Here is a 23,882-nt window from a genome sequence, read left to right as displayed (position 1 = left end):
AGTTCTGTGAAACACGTCTTCATAAAGACTTAGACATGATAGGGGAAGTACAGAGTTGGGGAAGAAAGGATACGAGGTCTCCCCAGTAAGCAATTTAATGAAAGATTATACAAGATTAATATGTACAGTCTTTAGGAAAGAAGGCATAAGAAGATATGACTAAAATATGTAAGTAAATCAAGGGAGTCCACAACATATAAATGGGTGCCACTTTCCATGAAAAGACATATCAAAGTTTAATATAGCTGGTGTTTGATTCCTCTTCCATAGGATGGACAGTGAATGATTAGTGCATGCTGAGCACACAATACCTACCCAATAGTTTAGATAGCTACTCACAGAGAGTCTTCCTCCCAGAGGTGGGGACTAAAATTGGTTATGGCACTGAACAGAAGACAATAGTGACTGCTGGTTATTTGGAATAATAAAACCGTCAATGTGTGAAGAAGAATTGGTTCTCATACAGACAGAAAACAATTCTATATCTTATTCGAACGCTTATTCTGTTTTTCTGTTATTGTTTTGATACCTTATGTATTAGCTTAAACATTATCAGTCAGGACTAAATTATGTTAGGAAAGCCTTTTACTGCGTGTGTTGTGTTACCATTACTGCAAAAGCCATGCAGGTATCATGAATTTCCTTATGTTTGTAAATGGTGTTAGTCCTACAAGGCATGGCCTGTTGTTAGGAATAACTCAGGCTCATTGAATTACAACAGGAGCCCTGATATGTATCAGACACTGCCATGCAAAATGTATATGAGTACATTCCTTTAATGTAGGAGTCTGCTGTTGTACTACACAAAGTCAAACAGTTCTTGTTCGAAGGCTTTCTCCTGGAAGTAGTACCTAATTGTAAGTGAGACAGTACCGTCAGCATCCCCATCCCAACAAAATGGAAGGACCAGTAAAAATCAAGCGCAGTCTGATTTACAACATATTCAGGAAGATTCAAAGAGACCATCTAGTAAATGGATGCTGTTAAAATCAAATGTCAATTAATAATAAATCAATAAATACAGAAGAGTTCCTTTATTTTTAACCTATCACTAACCAGGAGGCTGTTGAAACAGAGAGAAGAAATACAGAATTTACCGACTGAGAAAGCTTCTAGCACTGCATGTAAACAATGTTTGCTGTTCCTAGAGCCATAGGATTTGTGCAACAATAGTGTATAGAACCAGATCTGTGGCCTAATATTGAAAAGCCACAATATTAAACATCCCCCCAGAAAAAAAAAAAACAGTTGTATGCAGGAGAGCAAGCCCCTCTGCCCCCTTCACATCCCCTGCTACTTATATACCTCAGCTATGAGATCATACAGCAGTTGGAAAAGGGCAAATTCACTCTGCCAGCAGTTTTCAGTATTCTGAGTTTATAATATTTTGAGCCAGCAAAAGTGATTTGATATTATGAGTTTCAGATCAAATGAATGAAATCCATTGGACCACCTGTCAGAGCTTTTCGAGGTTGACAGCAACTTCACCTTAAAACTCACTTTCTTCTAATCTGATATGGACAGTCAAAGTAAAGACAAAATTGTTCTACCCACATAATGGCTCAGAAAGCTTTCTAGGGTATTTGCTTGAGCTGACTGAAGGTTTTACATTTTTTTTCTGCAGATTTATTTCTATGACTATCATCTGTGGAATGGCCCATAGTCCACGTAACAGTGTTCTTTGTATTGCAATTGTGCCTGTGGCAGAGTCATGGCTGAAAAATGTCCTCTGACTAATCTACTGCCTAGTTAATAAAAATAATAAATAAATATTCTTTTCTTTGGGGGAATCTTTTCAGTTACATAACTCTGGCATGAAGGCAGTAACAAAATCTGCACATTACATACAAAGTAATGGGTCCAAGGACGAAGAAAAGGTTCAAGTCAGATTGTACTGCTTAAATTGAAATGACATTTGTATGTGCAAAAAGAATTGTTCAGGGGACAAATTTCCTGCAAGCTTGTTAGCTATTAACAGTAGACATTAGTGAAACTATATGGACATTTTTAACAAATGATAGCAGTGGTGGATATGATTTGCATTATAAAACTATCCCACTTCATTTACTCAGTGTGTTTATTTGTTAAGTAGGCTTATCAATGGACCCTTTTCAGCCACACCCTACCTGGGCAAAAATATTATATGTGTGTGTGCGTGTGTGTGTGTGTGTGTGTGTGTGTGTGTGTACACACACACACACACACACACACACACACACACACACACACAAAGAGTTTGAAGTTGCCAGTCAATTAACACGTTTCTCACAGACTAGTGTATCTACTGAAAAACAGCATACGCAGAGGGAGAACATTGAGACTCCACATGGACTGTGATAGGAAGTCATGATTAAGCCCCGTGGCAGTAAACTTCACAGTGAGCCAGTATGCTGCCCACGACCAGACTTAAAGAAGTATCTAACGACCTCTGTCTTTAGCTATTTGTGCAAAGAGAATCTTGGAACATTTTCATTTTTTATTGCTATCCAGTCTTTAAATGCAAAAATTGTTAAATCGTAAATATCTCAATATCTGGTACAGAAAAGTGATTGTTTTCTCCTGTGTGCACACTACTAATGTGTCCTTTTGTCATCTAATTTCAACTGTCATCATACGTAGACTGTATTCATACAAACATATATGTATTTTTATATATATATATATATTAAAAAAAAAAAATATATATATATATATATATATATATATATATTGCCATTTAATCTGAGGTAATTAATAATTAATAGCTGCCGAGGTACCAGACCCATATTTTCAGTACTGTTATGCTGATAACCGTAGCTGTTGCAATCAACATAAAGGCTGTGGAGACAGGAAATTCCAGATCTTCAAATATTTTCTGTGTACGGAAAACTGATCCTTTTGATTTGGACTTGTAGTTTATTGCATCATTTAAATGGTTAGCATGAGTATCAGGAGCTACTTCTGTGGACTGAGAGGTGTGTTCTCCACACATCAGATTAATAATTCTGTGTATATTACAAATTCTGTTCTGAGTAAAATACTTCAACAGACTTTATTTTGGGAGTATTTGCATTCAGTTCATAAAATTGGTTCTTGGCTTTCAAAATAAGTAAATAAGTAAAGAGGACATCACCTTGCAAATGTAAATCAGATGTTTTTTTCAAATATTTGGGCATGAGTTCCAAAAAAATTATGAATTTGTTTTCAAAAGAATGCTGATTTTTGCCAGTTACTTACATTCACTGTAAGCCTACTAATTTCCAGATGTATGCTTTTTAAATATGGCCTGAGAACTATACTGGCTTTAAGAATTTTGAAGGGCTTCTAACTTTGGTCCAGTTGTTGTTGTATCTTTCGGCGTTTCCCGGTTAGGGGTCGCTACAGCTGAACTCCGGTCCGCTAATGATTGGCAGTTGATTTTTACGTGCCGAGTTGCCAGTCCTGACGCACAACCTTCAACGAAGGTACGCACATTCACGCATGTCTCCACACAGAAGACGCTCTAACTGAGAATCGAACAGCATCTTACTGTGAGGCGACAACGCTACTGCAGCACCACCACCGCGGATTTGGTCCAGTAACATACTTTATTTGTATTAAAATGACAATCTCCCTAGTCAGTTAATCTGCTCTAAATATCATGACTTCCTAGTTTATTGTTTTGATCACATTTATTTTCATTGTATTCCTTTGTTTATTTTTAATGGGCTAATGCTGTCATTGGTTGCATTTATTTTTATAATGTATGTTGGTTAAAAAATGCAACATAACGGAATACATACAGAGCTTCAGTTGTCTTATTTTGTAACAGCTGCAGTGCCTTTAGAATGATCCTGAAATAAAAAGTCAAACACTTTCCCCTTGGAATGTTGCTGAATGCATCTGTAAAGTAAAGCAAGTCATTAATGGACCCAGACAATTAAGGAACGGAGTGGGGTTAGCTGCTTTCCAAATGAATGTGAGAACATCAGTCCTCAGCCAAGGGGTATAATAAAGTGTGATGCGTGAATGCAAAATGGTGCCTTTTTAGTTCCTTTATATTCAGTTTCTAAAGTAAAAGTATTGATTATCCCATAGGGAGGGAGATCGATGTCTGTTTCTGACATATGTTTGGCTTGTGTATTTCATAAGGATAGCTTGATTCCAGGGAAGATCTCTGGTTACAACAATTCTGCTGCTCGATTTCATATTGCTTAATTGATCTGTCGGCTGGCTAGTTCCTTCAGTTTGGCAGACAAGTTCTTTTCCTCAGGAGAGTATTGGAGAAAAGTTGTATATAATTCCAGAAGAGTTAAGAATCTAACAACAAAATCTTACAGTTTTAATAATTCATGCTGTCTAAATTAGAAACACAGTACACATTGTTTACTACATAATAAGCAAGCATTGAGTCCAGTAGGAAGTTGCAAAATAAAAGCTACTCAAGTCATGTGTGACAGCCAGTTCGATAGTTAAAGAAGGCTGGAAGGATTAACATGCGACTGCAGATAGGAAGGAATATGATTAAGAACAGGCATGCAGCAAAACACATTGTCCATAATATAACCTGGAAATGTAGAAAGTGGTAAATAAAACTTGAGTTGGGCATAAGAAAAAAAAAACAGGTTTTGGCCCCAGTTCCCCTCTGGTCATTAAACCTCTCCCAGCTACTCTGCTAACCTATTTGTTCCCCTAAGTGAGAGCTTCTACAATCTATTTATTCCCCTAGGGGAAAAGGACAAGCATGCCAGAAAAGGTGCCATTGTTTAAGTTAAGGAATCCTTCTTTTTTGTTTTACTGCCCCCCCATTTCCCATACTCATGTCCATACAGTTCCAAGAGGAGAGCATGCAGTGAGCTTCTGTGAGAAATGTAACCTTCAAAAGTCTCACTGACCCTTGTTGCAAGCACATCTGAGTGTTTCCCAGTGTCATGAAAGCAAACTAGCATGGAGTTTGCGCATTGGGCATGTGCCTGCAACACTACCCCCCCCCCCGAGGAAGTAAAGTAAGCATTACTGTGTCATTTCTGTGTCTTCCCTTGCCAGTTGTGAAACTTCAGAACCCTGAACACTAATCAGTCTTGGTCACCTGGGTCATAGTCACAGCCTCAGCCTTTTGTGCCACAGAACTGATAATGTAAGGGAAAGATCAGAATACAGCACTAGACAAGAAATAAACTGAAGGCACAGGAGACAAATAGAGTTTCACATGAAAAAGTCAAGCGCCTTTTACTGCATAGGTAGGAGGGATATTTATACAAATGGACAGAAAGAAAAACTAGTAGCAGATAAGTATATGGGAATGATAGGGTTTAACTAAAGGATAGGAGACAAAGTTAGCAAGATGTAAGTAAGGTTAAGCTGCTGTCAGAAAACCAAGTATCTCGATCTGCAGGGCATAGAGATGGAGATAGCCAAGAGTGAGGAATGATGAGACTTTGCCTGCTCACCTCTCCCTGTTAAGGAAGAGTGGATATGGCCAGAGACTTATCACTTGTTCATGTTTTATTTATTTATCTTTATTTATACTATGTTGACAAGGTTACTTGAGTCCTACTAGGCCAAGGGCCTCTATTCAGAGGAGACCTGAGGTGGTATTCATACTGACTAGGGAAAATTTGGTCAGAGCAACAGGGAACGTCTGTTCTTTTTATGGATGCAATGAGATCTTTTACACCCAACTGAGGCACCACATTCTCAAGCAGATGGGACCTCAGTTTATCATTTTATCTGAAGGATGGATCTGTGCTCTCTGGAGACTGGAAAACTAATAACAAGAAGAAGCAGCTTGCTTACTAAGTGGGAAATATAAATGCCCAGGTTATACCACTGTGGAGGCAAATTGCATCTCCATGCTACCCATTGGATACCCCATCCCCAATGTGTGGGGCATGTGCAGGGGATGGTTAGGCCGTAATGCAGCTTCTATCCTGAGTGGCTACCTACATAACAGCTGTTTTGCATTCAACTTTCATCCAATATGGAGAATGAATGGCTATGACTTTGGTGACTGGTCACGTGACTGGCAAATGGGAGGTTTTGACTAACTGAACCAAAGAAAGGACAGCGCAGTGTTGCAGCGGTAGCATTGTCACCTCACAGCAAGAGGTTCTCCAGTTCATTTCTTGGCAGGTGTGCCTTCTGTGTGGAGTCTGCATGTCCTCCCTGCTTTCGTGTGGGTTTCCTCCAGGTGCTCTGATTTCTTCCCACATTACAAAGACATGTCTGGAGCATTTCTCCCTGGGTCTCTGCTGAAAATTGGCTTTGTTCCGAGTCTGACTTTCCCAGTTAACAAATGTTAAATAAATAAAGAAAGAAAGAAATTGAAAGCCAGAAAACATATCACATATTATATGTAGGTAAAAGCAGTCCACCGGAATTAAGGGAAAAACAAATATCAGAGGGCCAGAAGAGAAGTGTGTGTGTTTGTGTCTGTCCCTGTTTGAGTGGATAGAAGGAAATGTTTTTATACTGGAGAATGCAAGCCTGTTTCTTAGTTTAGGCTAGTATGCAAATTGTTTAAATGCATACATCCATAAATCCACAACCTCTTTTTACCATTTTGCACATGGGGTCGGGGTGTCGCTTTAATAGTTTCAATCATCTTGAGCCAAGGTTTACACCACTGGGTGGCTAGCCTTGCAGTGGTATTTCTTCCACACCACACCACACCACACCTATGGTCAATTTAGAGTGTCCAGTTCACCTACTGCATGTTTTTGAAATGTGGGAGGAAACCAAATGAACACAGGGAGGACATGCAGGTTCCACATGGAAGGCAACCCCTTCTAGAATCAAACCTGGTAATGCTTGCTGTAAGTCAACAATGTTATCCACTGTGCCTCCCCATGCAAACTATTTAAATGTCAGGGTAAATCTGACAGATAAAAAGCAAATTAAACTCTATCTCGAAATTTCGAAAAAAAAACAATTACTGTAATATCTAATACTGGATAGAGCATTAAACTGCACCTCAAATTTGTTACGTTAATGAGAGCCGAGAATATCATCCAGGAACATGATCCACAGCAATTCATATGTTGAATCAGGCCTCAGCCTGTAGGACAATGCAAAGAATTAATTAATTGGCTGGTAAGCTTTACTTCTCTGAGATGCACAGGATCTCAGTGAGTCAATGTGAAAAGGTTTACACCTCTATTTTATTTATTTATTTGTTTATTTATCCTTTGTTGACTGTGTCAGTTCCACTAAGATAGTGGCCTGTTTTCGGGGGGAGGAGGGGGGGGTGATTCAAGGTGGTATTTTTATTACTAGGGGAAATTTGACCTGAACATCACCTGCTCTTTTCTTGTTAAGTGCCATGGGGTCTTTTACATCCATCTGAGACAACATAAGGAGATGTGACATTGGTTTAACGTCTCATCTGAATTTTCAGAGGTGATACCAACTAGCTGAAAGAGTTTACCACAAGATACTAGAAACATTGCTGAGTGTGTAAGCTTCAGAAAGAAACTCAAAAAATACTTAACAGGTACCTATAAATTAACTGTTTAATGATCCAGGTTACATTTCTATATGCATTGTTTACAACATTATAGGCAAAGTAGCTTAAAATGTTGCAGATTTTGTATTATTTCTCTGTAAAACTATTATTGCTTTCTCTTTATTGTAAGGGACATGGGAATGCTGAATGCGTTGTACATGGTACTTGTAATTATACTTTGCTCTGTACACTCTAAATTTTGAGATCTGTATATTGATGCATGAATTCTGTATTTGTTTGCATTAATGGGTACTTTTCCATTTTGCATTATCATAATTCTTTTTGATTGTTTTGGGTTTGGGGTTTGGACAGAAAAGGGTTCTTGGACCGCCTACGTGATTAACAGTTGTAACATACATATGTATGTAAATAAATAAACAGCAACCCCTGCTAAGACTGTTTTGCAATAGGACAAAATCAGCGCTGAGTTTCCAGCTTCAGAGGTTCAGCTGTCACAAGTTTACCTGAGTGATGTTAATTGAGATATTAGTAAATACCCTGCAGTATCAGTTGAAGTATGTTAGAAAAGCTGAGATGATAGAAGTTTTACTATGGAAAAGAGAATTGCTTGAAAAGGACTTTGGCGATTGCATGTGGATGAATCAAAACTGCTGGTAATCTGGAAATGTGATTTGTTTGTCTTAGAATTTACTTGTAAAGAACTTTATTTCATTCCAAACAATTTGGTGTTACCCATCATTTTTTTTTTGCCTACCTTTAAAGTAATTTTACTTAGATGAATTAATTATTTATCCTTTGTTGACTGGATTAGTCCCACTAGGCTAGTGTCCTGTTTAAGGGGAAACCCGAGGTGTTATTTATTCTACTAGGGGAAATTTGACCAAGGCATCAGGGAACTTCCCCCCACTCTATCCAGTAGTTGCTATGAAATTGTTTACATCCAGATGAGCTCCCACCAACACAAGCAGATGGGACATCAGTTTAACATCTCATCTGAAGGATGACATGTCCATGAGTGCTGCATACCTTTATGCTGTACTACAATATCACCAGTCTATCTACTTGGTGTGGGAACAGAACCTGCAGCTTTCTGCACCAAAGGTGAAAGCACTAGCTTCTGCGTCACTGACACTGTTTTTGTTTCAGATTTAGTACTAAGGAAAACTGTTCCCGTCTGTGATGAAGTGGGAGTTGCTTGCATTGCATGACGATCAGCACATACTTTAAATTAATATTCCCAGCCATTTCTGCATGAGGTAAGAAAAGGAAAATGGAAAACAATAGATTCTTTAGATGGAAGATTTTCTTTGAAGGGGAAGATAAATGATTAAGAAACATTTCCAAGTTATATTAAGATCTGATTGCTATAATCCTAGGTCCTAGTCCAAGTTTATAAATTTTGGAAGCGTACAATGTATTTTTGAAGGCGGCATTACAGGAAGCATCCTGGAGGTTTTCTGGCATTAGGCATAAGGGCTTCAGTAGTAACACAGTGATCAGTTGGTGTTGGGCCAGCCCTTCGGTGTTGGTGAATTTGAGGGGTGGATAAATAGAATCCAGAAGTTGGGTTGTTTTGGTTCAGTCATTGGTTAACAAAAGTTGCACAGAGCAGTTTGGAAGGGAACAGGACCACTCAGAATTTAAGTCACCCATTGATTATACCTTTATGCTGGCAGGATGGGGTGGGTAGGAAAATTAGCAGCTGAGTAACTGCAGTAGGGGTGGCAAGATGGAAATGCACAGCTTGAGATGCCAGAGTTACTTATTCATCTGGGGTCTTGTTAGGGTGCCTGTCAGACTTATTGGAAAAAGTGATAACAGTACATCTGCTGATAGGGTTAGTCTTTTTTCACAAGGGTTTAAACTGCCTGCATCATGCCATATGAGGTACTTGCCTGCCAACAAAGTGCTTGACTCCATTCCAGAACGATGCAGAGGTTTAAGTTATAACAGGCCTTTTTCACTAGAGGTAAAGCTTCCTGCATTGTGCCACGTAGGGGATTTGCTCACCACTGAAGTACCATATAACAGCTCCATGTGTACACAGACATGGAATAGAAGAAACATGGGGAAGAGCAAATCCTTCTATCCCCCTTCTCTATATACATGTGATAGTGGAGTTGTTGGGGGTGTGGTGCTTGCCTCTTGCAAAGAGAAAGTTGAAGGTTCCTTAGTTTGAGTTTGCTCATCACTGCTTCTCTGTTTACGTTACAGCAAGTTGCATGACTCAGGCAGGGACATTTACAATAAAACAGTATTCCATTATAGTGCAGGTGGTGACCTGTGTTTTACATGCTGAATTTTGGCTAGTTTAAGTAGAACTCATTCATTATCTCATCTTCCCAAAAATTTGTTCTAAGAGCCAGCTGACCCCTATAGTCCCATCTTTGTGCTATCTTACCACTCTGAAGTATTACATAACATTTGATTTCAGCTATACCAAATCTATAACATCCAGTGCCTCTAGAGTACCTCCAGACGATTTTCCAATATTTCTCCCCCTCAAAGTACAATACAAATAGATTAAGGAAGTTACACTCCCACAATGTCTTCTCTTGCTTTTATTGATCATGTCCTGCAGTCTCCTCATTGGCTGCCTAGGAAGCCTGCTACAGTGTGAAGGGCTCCTTCCCCCAGGAAGGAAAATTCACCTTCAGCTCTTGTATTATTATTATTCACACCATTAAATAAAAGCTGATTGTCATAGCCAAAGGGTCTTCTCCTTACACTGACTTCCTCTAGGTTGCTTTGAACAAAATTAGCCATTTCATGTGTGACCTAGAGAAGATCTCTGGCCCACTTCAGAAAAGATAGCTTTCTGTATATCACTCTTCCTTTGTGTCATTTAACTAGCTCCCACACTAGTTTTAAAATGTTTACATGTGAACTACTGGCCCTCCCTCCTTAGTGTTGTGTATATTAAAACCCACTCAAGCCGTTCTTCCTCCTTTTCCTTCCTTATCCTGTCACCCGCTCAATTATCTTTATCAACTGCCAATCATTTACATTCTATATTTGACCCCAAAGTTTGGAATTTTTTTTCTGCTGCTATCCATGAAGCAACCTGTTTAAACTCATTTTTCATGTCCCATATAAAGTCTTTTCATTTCAGTGAAGCCATTAACTTCGATTCCCTCAATGTATAACCTTTATATGGTCAACGATGATCCACAGACTATGTGTGTTCGCCATATAATGGAGTTGGACCTGCTGCTTGTTGAGTTGTGCTACAACCATTTGTTTCATTAGCTTTATGAAGTGTTAAAGTTTTTTGATTAAAAAGAACGATTTGATCCAGCTCACTTATCTGTAAATTTAGAGCGACAGATAGACACACAGACAAAGAGGCAGACTGACAGGAATAAAAGATGGTCCATTACAGCTTACGATGAACACCGTAGTGAACCTAAGTTTAAACCATTTAGCTCTGTTCCAGAATTCAGCTGAAATATTGTCAGCCCTCAGCCATCCAGGCTTATGAGTCACACCTGACTATCATAGTGATCCCATGAACAGCTGCTAACATCTACAGAGTTCGCTAAGCAGGTAATAAACCAAAGTAGATTGCTAGGCCTTTCTTCTGTGTCACCCACACAGGTGCATGCACACACATACAGTATCTATGGACAATTTGGATTCACCGATCTGTCACCTGCTTGTCTCTGCATGTGAGAGGAAACTGGAGTATCTGGAGAAAACCCATGTCAACACATGGAGGGCAGAGACTCCATGCAGAAGGCACCCCATTTGAGAACTAAACCTGGGAACCTTTTGCTGGAAGACAACAATGCTGTTCACTGTGCCACCATGTCATCTGTCAGTCCTCACAGCTAACACTAATTTGAGACACGGTATATCAAGTTTACTTACTCTTCTCCAAGTGTAACATCTGATACAAGCTTATCAAAGACTGAAGGCAAAATAGTCTTGTGGTAGGTGTATAGAGATGCAGGTTGTTAGAAGGTGAAGTCTTGCAGTCAAAACAAAGATAAACATGAAGTCATCAGCTCAGGTTCCAACTAGTTTATTTGTTCAGTAAAGCATTCTTTGCAGGGCGCTTAATCTATCACTCTTTCTCTCTCTCTGTTTTTTTTTTCAGTTAAATCCAGCCAGCTGTGAAATTAAGCAAGAACATTTCTTTGATTAAAGTAATTAATTTTTAGTTATTGTTAATACAAAATATATTTCTGTAGGTATTCAAAATATAATTATTTTTTCTACAAAAGCAGTTAATGGTTGCTAGAAGACAATGTCAATGCTTATAAACCATGCTATGAATTGTTATGATATGTTTTTTATAATGCAATGTTATACTACTATTTTACAAAACATACAACACTACACTATGCGCGTCCATGTATATGAAAGGATACAGGAAGTGGCTAAACATATCAGAATGATAAGATTAAAAAGGTAAACTACTCCGTTAAAATAATTGTAGAAGATCCCTTGAAAAATAAACGGACTAAGAGATGCTGGTTGGAATATGCTGCATAAGATAGATTATAGTCAGGTCTCTGATCATAACTACCTATTTGTGTTTGAGACATACATGCCAAGAAGTTTACCTTGCAAGTGGAGCTTGAGAGGTGAATCTACCGTGATATAAACACATTATAAGTAGTTGTGACTGCAGAGCCTCCATTAAAATTCCTCTTAATGCATGGAGCTCCATGTACCACCATTTTTAGAAGAAAAAAGTATAGGAGCATGAAATGTTTTACAGCTTTGAAAGCCGTAAAACATTTTGTCCTGTGACACAGCATGCAAAAGCAAGGTGTTTGACTGATGAATGAATGACTCCAAAAGCTGTTACACTTTGCTCTGACATACTTTTATTGTGTGTGTGTGTGTGTGTGTGTGTGTGTGTGTGTGTGTGTGTGTGTGTGTGTGTGTGTGTTTATGTGTGTGTGTGTGTGTGTGTGTGTGTGTGTGTGTGTGTGTGTGTGTGTGTGTGTGTGTGTGTGTGTGTAGTTTATATGTAACAACCTTCAAAAACTGTGAAAATGCTTCAGCTATTGTTCTGTGGTGGACACTATTATGCTGTTGTGTGAGTCTAAAGACTGCAAGGTGTGAGACTGCAAGGTGCTAAGCACCTTTCTTACATCATGAAGGTGATTAAGAAAGTTGCCTTCTGCCCTGCTTCAAAGCATAATCACATTGTTCTATGCACTACAGATATACGACAAGGTGTTATAAAGGGTATGTCTGCACTTCATTGCACCCATTGCATGAGAGTGACTTTTGTGAGGTTTTTGCAGTTTGTTACAGCACCATGACTTGTATTGGACACTCCATTTTTTTTTACTTTTTCTCCATTGTAGTGAGATCATGGTATTTGTATATGCAAATTAGGGAGCAGTAAGGATACAAGGACCCCCACCGCATCGCATGAAGGAAGAAGTATGACATGGCCTCCTGTCACAGGATGTTTTCTGGTTTATATGTTTTCTAACTTACTCTTCTTGGTAGTAAAACCTCAAAGAAACATGATTCATTCTTAGGTGTCTCAAAAGAACATAAGGAAACTGAAATAAAGCTGCTGGCCATTAAATTAGATTGGTAGAATAGAGTAGTCTGATTTGTTTAAAAGACTGATGCCTCATAAGTACTCCAGACACTTGGATTAATTTTGCTTTACAGATGAATAAAGAATTACTGTTTACTTCTACCATCTGAATGACCCAGTGTCAAGAATAATGCTATTATCACTTTTTATGGACTGTTATAAATTGTTGTGATACAGAAATTATTAATACATTGGCATGATTGCCAGCATGGCACTTTAAGGCATGTATCTCAAGAAATGAAATCTGTGAATATGTAATAATCTTCAAATGAAGCTGTGTTTGACTGTAAATCTTGTGAAAAACTGCTAAGAGTAATGACAAAATAAGGGCACATTTAAAAATGTTTGCAAGTTCTTTTGCATGCCAGCTCAAAGCAACAGTGCCAGCAGACAGACTATTTAAAAACATACAGCAGTCAGTTTAAAATGAGCACATATGCAAGATTCAAAACTTCTAAAAAATCACAACATACAGCCGTGCAAAGGGGGTGCATGAACTGATATCTACAGAGTGGTGAAGACTGGTGATATAGTAGCTAGGGAGGAGGTAATACAACAGAGATTGTAGAGAAACTTTCACTGCAAGTTACTGCATTTACACATGGATAATATTTTTACAAAAATAATAAAAAACAGAGAAACTAGTGGTTTTAAAACTTTGTTGATGGGGTTCCTATTAGAATGCCGAAAGCTTAAAATAGTGTACAACCTAAAAGTCGGATATGCTGGATCTTGATCTGCTTTTCGTGAGATCGTGGTACAGTGAGGATTGGAATATTTGCCCTTTCCTTACTGTAGTGTAATCTTGGAGTTGGTATATATATTTAGCGGGGGGTGCAACACCCAACAATAGCATGTTTGAGGTCCTGCATTTTCGACCTTTAGGTTGTTCGCATTTTTGTACTTTCGTTTTTGTAATATAGACCCAGTTGATGAGCTCAGTCACAATAATTTCCAAAAATGATGAAACTCAGGTAGTGTTCCAAAGCAACAAGCATTTATTTGTCACAGACAAGCAACCCCCTGTAACAAAAAAATCAGAAATATTTTAGCAATGTTAAACTTATCAACTTTTATATACTTAGAAGTAGGTGTGGAAAATATATGTATTGATTAATTTTAAACCAGCCTATTCAAGGCAAATACTATCAACAGGGCCATAAAACTGCATTTTACAATGTTTCATGTTTCAAATAAATTTATTTCAAAGCAGTATGGTCTGTCTAGTATTCTCTACAGCACCTCCCAAAGATGATGGTGTGTATAGCACTTAACTTACCAAAATATATTGATCATGTAGTTCCATTTTAACACGTTTTTGACAGAATCTAAGCTAATAAATTAATATGTTGATTTGCTTTTTAATACACAGCAATAGCATATGTCTGATACCTAGTTTGATATTATCATAAGTCCAGAGGGTCAGTGGATAGAAGGGGGTTGGGTTGCTGCTGTGGTGGTAGATGGGGGTTCAGCTGAGGAGCCCCACTAAAATAGACCATATTGGGCCTCACATTTGCTAAGGTCAGACCTAATGTTAAGTGCATTTGCATTTACTAATGTTGAGAGTAGTAACTGTGATTTTTATCATATTTGTGAAGTTCAGATGATTGAGTGAGTTTACTATCATGTGAGCAACGGACAAAATAAAAACACCAACAGACATGGTGAAACACAGAACACGATAAAGTCAGTATGTCGAATAACATGCCGATAATTTAAATCTGCATAATTCAACATACCGTTCACCCCACACCTGTAAGAACAGTAACTATAGTTCTGGTTGTCAGCAGTAAGAACATACTGCACAACACTAAACTACATGTTTTTGCCCCCCCCCCATGAGGGGCTGAACCCCACACCCCCTGCAAATAATATATTCCAGCTATGAGATCGCACTACAGTGGGGAAAAGGGTAAATTTCCCGATCCCCACTGTACCGTGATCTCTAGTTACAAGACCAACCTCATCTGTGCAAATGCACTGTGCATTCACTGAACTGGGACTCGGACAACTGAAGGCTCGGCCACCTCTAATTCGGCATCCATGGTCGCCAAACCTTACCTCACAATTTTAAATGTAAACCAATTGAGTGAAGTATGTTTGCAGTGATTCTGGTTTCTTTTGATTTACATACATAGTTTTCATGATTAATTATATTTATATGTATAAATCTTAGTATGACATTTGTTAGATTTAAGGTTAGAAGAACTATTTTAATTAGGTTACTGAGAAGTGCTCTTGTTTACTTTTAATTTTAGTGTGCAGTGTTAGGTTTACTTAGTGTAAATTACTACTAACCATTAATGACAAAATTTGGGGGGGTGACAGATGTTTGATAACATGCCTGTTTATATTTATATATATTAGAAGTTACTCATAACTCAAGTTATTCATAAACCAATGCACTTTACACCTGTGGAAGAAACCCCCACATATCAAGCATAGCAATATATGGTCACCTTCAAAGCAAACTTAGACGAATGGATGGGAAGCCACAAAATTCACCTTGGTGGTTTCATGTACAGTCTTTCTAGATAAAGAAGGTGAGAAGGGTTATTAGTGTGCTTTCCTTCAGGGAGTTTAAGGGTCTTATGGTTCTAGAAAAGTTTTGCTTGTGACTTCCAATCTTCCTTTGCTCCCTCTTTACAGATGTGTATTTTCTGTCCCTATTCCAGATGTGCAAAGGATTTTTTTTTCAGTCATGTGTTCAGACATCTTGGTTTTTTTTTTTTTTTTACTACTAATCCTCTTATATAAAGCTACTTTCCAGAAGCAAAACTTATCAGGTTCTCTAAATTCTTGCTTTAGCCATATTTGTATGAAGAGTAATCTGTTAAGCATTCTGATTGTACGTAATTATAAAACCATCTCATACTGTTAAAAGCAGAACAAAATGTGGAATGTAAGACTATCCAGTGCAACTATTCATACTCTACACATCAGGGGATACAGTCACCCTACTCAGAAAATCATGGCCAAGTTGCATGTCATAAAACTAAATTGAACACGCAGTGTAATACTTTTCACTGTAAAAGTATGCCAGTCAGTACTGTAAAAGATAAATTACACATAGAGAAAAACACACACACACACACACACACACATGCACGTGAGCGCATACACGCACACACGCGCGAGCACACACACACACACACACACACACACACACACACACACACACACACACACACATGAAACACACACATACTAGCCGTGGAAAACTCAGTAATTCTTACAGACTTCTTTGTATGCTTCTTTCATTGAAACATGGAAGAAAGCTTTGACATGATTAGTGGAGCTTGTCTGGATGACATCACTTTTCCTATTGTTTCACTCCTTTCCCCCTTGTATCAGTCTGTTCCTCCCTTTTCACTCCCCTCTGCACTCCTTTATGCCGTTGTCAAAGCCTGCGCTGTGGCCGCCACTGTAATGCATGCTGATCACTTCATCCCCCATTGCTTTGAAGTGCGCTCAGGTCTCAGGCCTAAGTTCAGGGGTCGTTATGTTTATTTATGCAGAGCTGGATCATCTGTGAAATAGGACTTTCAAGGGCCCTAACATCAAAGGCTTCAAATCTGGCCATGCCAAATGAAAGCAGGGACTGGCCTTGCACTGGAACAAATTAAAGGAGCTTGTGGTTTGCAGAGACTTACAATAGTTTGGTGTGTGCCTGCATGTTTTCAGGACAGGATGAGAGAGAAATCCCAAATATAATTAACTGCTTGCTGTGGTGAAACATACCTGTACTGTCAGGATACCGCTGTGTGTTACTCAGAATGTTAGAAATGCTCTTTTCCAGAGTCTTGCTCTAGTGTTTGCTTGAGTAAACCAATCCACTCCATGCAAATGAATGCCATAGTTTTTATCCTTTATTTAATTACATTTACTTACAAGTCTCTAAAGAACAAACACCAGCTCTCTTAACTTTAGTAGTGCTGTTTTGCAGGACGTTGGAGCTTGTCGTATTTCATACTAAAAAGCAGCCTTAAGCAGTGGCTGATGGAGTCTTGCTAAGAGCACAAGTACACATCTACTGTCAGGAGAGAAGAGAATACAGCCTGGGCTTAAAGAAAGGTCACTTGTGTTACTGCAGCACACAGCTGGTTCTGGTGTCACTGCAACGTTTTGTGACATGGTGTTGCCAGAATGGTTAAATTAGTGCACGAAGCTCACCTGTTGCCCCTCCCAAATGACCTACCCTTTGTTCTATGGTACGTATCCTAAATATGTAGCTAAGAATGCAGTACATGTACTAAAATTCTCCTACTGGAGCATTTTAACTGGACATGCTGGACAAATATTAGTATACCAAGAATACCTCCCTATGGACACGTGCCTTCTTTGCTGGCTTACGTCTGCCTTTTTTGTTTCATTTATGTATGTGTAGCCTGGAAAATTTAGTGCCTTTTAGTTCATCTAAATATCTCCCAACCCCACCCCAAAAAAAAAATCTGTAAACCATATTTACCTGTATTTACCCTGATTGTGTGACATAGTCAGTTGGTATATCCATTATGTATCCATTATTGTGTTATCCTTTACTACGCATAAGATGACTACATTGCTGTTGTATTCAAAGTGTTTAGGCCAGTAACAAACTGTTATTGTTTTTTTTCATTCAAGTTATATAATAGACAATTTTCACCAAAATTTACATTCAGCAAAATGTTTTGGGTGTCTTATGCTTTGAATTGTTTAAAAAAGAAAAAGTCCTTCATTCATATCCATCATTACAAGTTGTGGTAATTGTAGTATAATGGTATGTGCTGAGAACCTGAACGACTTACCGCACCATTACCTTCTGCCTCATTGTCCAGGACATGCCAGTGTTTTGAAGTCTATAATGTGTACATAATTATGTCATATTGATTCAGGAATACACTAATTAAGAAGAAGGAGCAGAGAATCTTCTTTTTTAGAGTGACCTGCCAAACCCGTTCAGGCACTTCAATTACTCCTTTGGTATAACATGGCACCCTAGGATTAGTTAAAAGTGTCCACTTTTTCTGCACTAGAGTTGGTGCTGGAAATTACCATATTCTATATCTAGACACAAGGACCCAGTCATGGGGCAAACTCTTTACAAATGCTTTAGGATTATCATTATAATGTGAAATAGAAAACTGCTTTGCATTACTTGCAACTGTATGTATTTTATGTATGAGCTGTACATATGGATATGGACTGAATAGGCCGTCCTGTTGCCCACCTGAAAAAAAGTATTTGGTGTGCAGTAAAATTACAGAAGATTAATTTAGTAGCAGTTGTACATTAGTTTTTTTTTTTTTTTTTCGTGAATCAAAGAGTTAGTGGTATTATGGGATGGGCATCAGTTGACATTTCCTGGGTAGCTGCCCACAGATTGTCAGCAGTAACACAGACTCAAGACTGTTGAAGATAATGCATACATTTGCATCTTCAAATGATCAAAAGGATTTGTAGAAAATTTGTTAGACATCAAAGAGCTGGCATTAAGTCAAATTGTGTTGAATGTGCCAGCATGAGTAAATGCATGTACATGTTTTGTGTATATATGTGTGTGTGTGTGTGTGTGTGTGTGTGTGTGTGTGTGTGTGTGTGTGTGTGTGAGAGAGAGAGAGAGAGAGTGTGCACAGCACTGACAGTTATAATATGAGCATGCAGTAAGCTGAATGTTGTTTATACCTGCATTCCTTACATGAAACTTCAAATTTGCTAAGCAGATAGTATTGCATTCCTTCTAAAACACCTTCTTGTGCTTAAGATATTGACATTTTTGAAATATTGCCTTAAAAAGAAGTTTGCTACTTTCCCATGTTTTCTTACAATGTATGTTACAGAGCAAATATTTTCTATCAGTAGAAATTCCCTTTGGAAAGATTTATCTATCATGACCACAGATGTTTCAGTGTGGCATATGAACATAACTTTTGTTAACAGTGTTGTTAAATAGTCCATCAGGACTGCATGTGACAAATCTTTTTTTTCTGTATAATGAAGTATTGCCATCAGTGTGGAACTTGGCACTATAGTTACTGGTTCTTACTGTTACTTTTACTGCTGGCATGTATTCTGATAAACTCTGACTCCCATTGCCAATAGGATGGCTTCTTTCTGGAAGAAGTAATAAGTGGTAGCAACAGCAAAAGTTGGTGTGGTAACAGTTTGGCAGGTGGTGCAGAGGGTTAAGGCTGTCAGCTATAGCTCCTGTCATACAGTGTTTGATTCCCTCGGCCCTTATTTGCCTACTGTGCCACCTTAAGTAAATCACCAAACTAGACATTGTTCCCAGGTCAGTCTTGAAAAGTGGGCCTACCTAGTTACCAAATTGATATTATTATCAAACACTTGTCTGTCCAAGTCATTATAGAATTAGGAATTTCTTACGTAATGCAGAGATTCATATGACACCACTCCCTGTATGAAGTTATTGGGGGCACAGCTGTACACAGAATGTGAAGACTGATGGTTTTATCTGTTTTCCATTTGGATCAAGGAATCATCATTAAGTGAGTAAATATGTTATGAATTATTTAGACATCCAGTTACACTAATACTCTTTTCAGGGCACAAAACAACAGTGCAACTCTGAAAGCTGTGCACGTTAATAAAAAAATGCAGTACTGCTTTGCTGTTTTTATGAAGGATAAAGACATATCTGCTTACTATGACTACTAAAAGGCTGGAAAGTTAATGTAACACTAAGACTCCTTTGCAAAGAGACAGGGCAAATACCAACACAGGGCGGACTGAGTGGAATCCTGGCTGACTTTAATGCAGCATGTCCTGTTGTGGCTTTAATATAGCATATACTATTAAGACTCTTTCTGAAAAGACAGAACAAGGGCAGTGGTGTAACCTCTGTAAATTCTGAAGTAGTACTAATGCTTAAAATCATCAGATTGGTAGATGACCTTTCCCCTCTACTTCATCCCACTTGCTATGTTTTTATATGCTAGTGTAAAAATAAATGAATGTATGTATTTGCACCTCTGTAAAACACAAGTGTGAGTGCCATAGACCCTAGTCACTGAAGCCATAGCAAAGCAAGTAGGAAATCTCTCTGGCTGGAAGGTGTTTGGCTTATGTTCTGGTGGTAGCCTTAGGACCCATTTCTGGATAATGGTGATGATAGATGCTTTTCCAAGCATTGCACAGAGCAGGCTATTCTGATTCAGTGAAGTGGTACTGAAAGACTAAGAAGGCCAAAATGACACTGAAAGCTTTGCATGGGAATGGTCTGGAGAAATCATGGAAAAGAACTGCTTGGAGACACCACAAATATTCCGATAAACCATTTGGTGCCTCAGAAGGGCTGGCAGAACTGTTCATGTGGCATTGTAAGCAGAGGCAAGAAAGTACAACCACTACTGTGGACAGTGGCAGGTGACAGAAGAATGCTGCTGTAGGTTTACATCTACAAATTATTTATGCAATTGGAATTGGCAATGAGGTTAGGCATAGAAAAGGAGATAGAGCAATGCTATTCTCACATAGTTATTCTTTGGTATCTAGGACAGTCATTACTGTGGTGCATACAAGTATTGTCACTATAGATATATTTAAGCTTGGAGTACTCATAAATCACATAAGCCACTGAAAATGGCTATGCTTCTGGTATTAATGCAGTGGTATAATAGTATAAGGTGCCATAAACAGAAAGAAGTAAGCAAACAAAAAATATGGTAATCAAATACGAAGCACTGCCACAAAAAGGGATGGTAAAGATGATAATGTGTGATATATATATATATATATATATATATATATATATATATATATATATATATATATATATATATATATTTACTATCATTTTTGTGAACGACATGCTGTCGGCAGTTATGCTGCTGAAAATCAGAATGTCATTCACAAAATGTAAAGTGAGTTGGATAGTAGGACACACTTATGCGAATGCAGTAGTGCATTCGCATAAGTGTGTTCGACTATATGTAGAAGATGGCGGTACAGTGGGGATAGGAAATTCATCCATATCCCCAGTGTAGTGCGATCTTGGAGTTGGAATAAATTAGTAGCAGGAGGTGTTGGGGGTGCAATGGGGCTTGCCCCCCTGCAAAAACGCGATGTGTCGTGTAGGAGTTTGTAATTTGGCACGACATTGTTTACGCACAAAATGTTTTGTTTCGGTTTAACTTTTCGTTATTTCGAATGGCAAATGTTTTGCCATTTGAAATAACGATAGTAAACTACATATATATATATATATATATATATATATATATATATATATATATATATATATATATATATATATATATATATATATATATATATGTAAGTATATTATCAAACACGAACATTCAATACGCTGATACGCTGATCATCAAAAGAATGATAATTTTAGATCAAATCTTAAATGATGAAAAACAACAAAAATTTAAATCCCTTTTTTTTTTTTTTTTTTTTTGTGGGGAAGGCAAGGCTGCACCCCCCTCCCCCTACTAATCATATATACCTGCTCTGAGATTGCATAACAGTGGAGTAAGGAATATTCCCTTTCCCTGCTGCACTACAATCCCATACAAAACTCTTATCTACAAAAACTCTATTTAAAAGAATGATTGCTCGTATGAGCGGTTGCTGTTATTTACAACCTGAAAAAACATTTGCTCATATGAGTGTTTTGTGTTTCGGACTGTATATACAAATAGATAGATAAACAGATAGATAAGCAAATTAGGCTGATCTAAACTCATTCTGAGGTAGCAAAACATACTTTCTTGAATCTTACATGGGCATTTTCATTTGAAATATTTCACCTCCCCAAACTGATGTCTATTGATAACAGCAGTTTAGCACTAAACTCATCTCCATGCAAACAGTTGTCTTTATTAAGCATCTAGAGGAAGAAGTCCATAATGTTTATTTATTTTATTTATTTTTAAAAGTATAAAGTCTCAACTTTTTAGTGGCAGTTTTCATTCTCTGTTTTGTGGTTTGAAAAGGGCATAGTAGAACTTCCAACTATTAAAAGGATCATTCCTCGAAGTACAGTCTATCATTTTAGAATCCCAGCTGGATGATTGTCATTTTTTACAGATATGAATGATAGAATTACCAACCTGACATAAAGGTCAAGAAATCAGGAATCATTTTGGACCTTGTCTATACTTTTCAACCATTCCGCTGTGATACAACTCGTGGCAAGTTAAGCAGCAACACAAAAAAATTCCGAAATTGGAAAAAAAAAAGAATGAGACCTCCCCAAATGAAAACGCACATACACACGCACACGTGAGCGCACAATTATCAATGCTAATATTTGAATGTAGAGAATGCTGGATTTACCCCCTGAGCTTTACCCTTGAAAATAAACCGTGTCCTTAACAAGTGAAGAGAACCATAAATGAACCAAACATTCCCCACACTCTAACAAAATAGATTATTATAGCAATAACCCACGCCTGGGTGTGGGTAATGCTGGATTTACCCACGGTTGGCGTGGTTTGGTCCCGAGGGCGAAGCCCGAGGTACCAAACAAAGCCAACCGTGGTAATCCAGCATTACCCACACCCAGGCGTGAATGCTATTATCTAATGACATTATTTAAGAAAAGAAATAATTACTTTTCTTAAATAATGGCATTGTATAATGCCTCTTTACTGCCCTTCCGCAGCTGTCTGGTATTCTGCGGCAGTTCTGATGTACTGCGCATGCCTACGCAGTACATCAGAGCTGTGGGTAAAAGCAACGGAGAACGCAAGATCTCCGTTGCTTTTTTTTACTGTTTCGCTATGTTAAATGGGTTTAACATAGCGAGACAGCTTTAAAATAAGCAACGGAGATCTCCGTTGCTTATTGTAAAACTGTCTCGCTATGTTAAACCCATTTAACATAGCGAAACAGTAAAAAGCAATGAAGATCTTGCGATCTCCGTTGCTTTTTTTTAAAAAAAACTGTCTCGCTATATTAAATGGGTTTAACATAGCGAGACAGCTTTAAAATAAGCAACGGATATCTCCTTTGCTTATTTTAAAGCTGTCTCGCTATGTTAAACCCATTTAATATAGTGAGACAGCTTTAAAAAAAAAGCAATGGAGATCGCAAGATCTCTGTTGCTTTTTACGCACTGTGTCGCTATGTTAAAGGAGTTTAACATAGCGAGACAGGTTTAAAAAAAGCAACGGAGATCTCTGTTGCTTTTTTTAAACCTGTGTCGCTATGTTAAACTCTTTTAACATAGCGAGACAGTGTTTTATACTAATGGAAAAAGTCCGGGCGACCGGACCTTTTTCCGTTAGTATATTGAGGGATTTACAACGGGCATGCTGGTTGGGCTGGCCAATCAGCGTGCACGTTTTAGGGGAGGAATTGTATAATTCAGTATCATGCATTACTTAGGGTGTTACTGCTTACTTTACAAAGTAACACTCAGTTTGTGGAGCTAACAGAACTGTGTGCCCTTTCATCCACTAAAAAGTATTCTGTACTAAACATTTCTCGTCTTACATGTGGAAAAACAGACCAAAGCTGCAAAACTAATAACTGCTAACCAGAGGGAATTTGCTACATAGAGAGAACACTTGATTTACTTAACTGCATTCCTGAAATTTCCAGAGAAAATTGACTTGTACAAGGATATGTTTTAGTGAAAGCTGTGATTGTCTCATCACAAGCTAAAAATGAGCCTGATATGCTGTGAAGGATCAGCATATTTCCATTAAGAGTCAGTATTTGTGTTATTTTGAACTGTAAGGTACTTGGGTACATATCTTTACAGGAAACCACTAGATATCAGAATTTAGACTCGTTTTAGAATTCTGGAAGAAAGTGTTAATATATTTTAATACAAAAAGAAATTTCATTATTTCTATTTTTTTATTTATTATTATAATCACTGTTTTATGATATAATCTCCAACCATAACCAAAATGTTGTGATCGAGAC

At 38.0% G+C, this 23,882-nt stretch overlaps 1 protein-coding gene across 1 annotated transcript in view; it reads left to right on the top strand.

Annotated features, from left to right (window-relative positions):
- Window positions 1–23,882, top strand: part of FGFRL1 (fibroblast growth factor receptor like 1) — a 752,908-nt gene that overhangs the window by 663,530 nt on the left and 65,496 nt on the right. The gene's annotated exons all lie outside the window — the stretch shown is intronic.

Source organism: Protopterus annectens, chromosome 2.part1, assembly GCF_019279795.1.
Source record: "Protopterus annectens isolate FY-2018-M chromosome 2.part1, PAN1.0, whole genome shotgun sequence".
NCBI lineage: Eukaryota > Metazoa > Chordata > Ceratodontiformes > Protopteridae > Protopterus > Protopterus annectens.
This window is presented reverse-complemented; position numbering and strand designations above follow the sequence as displayed.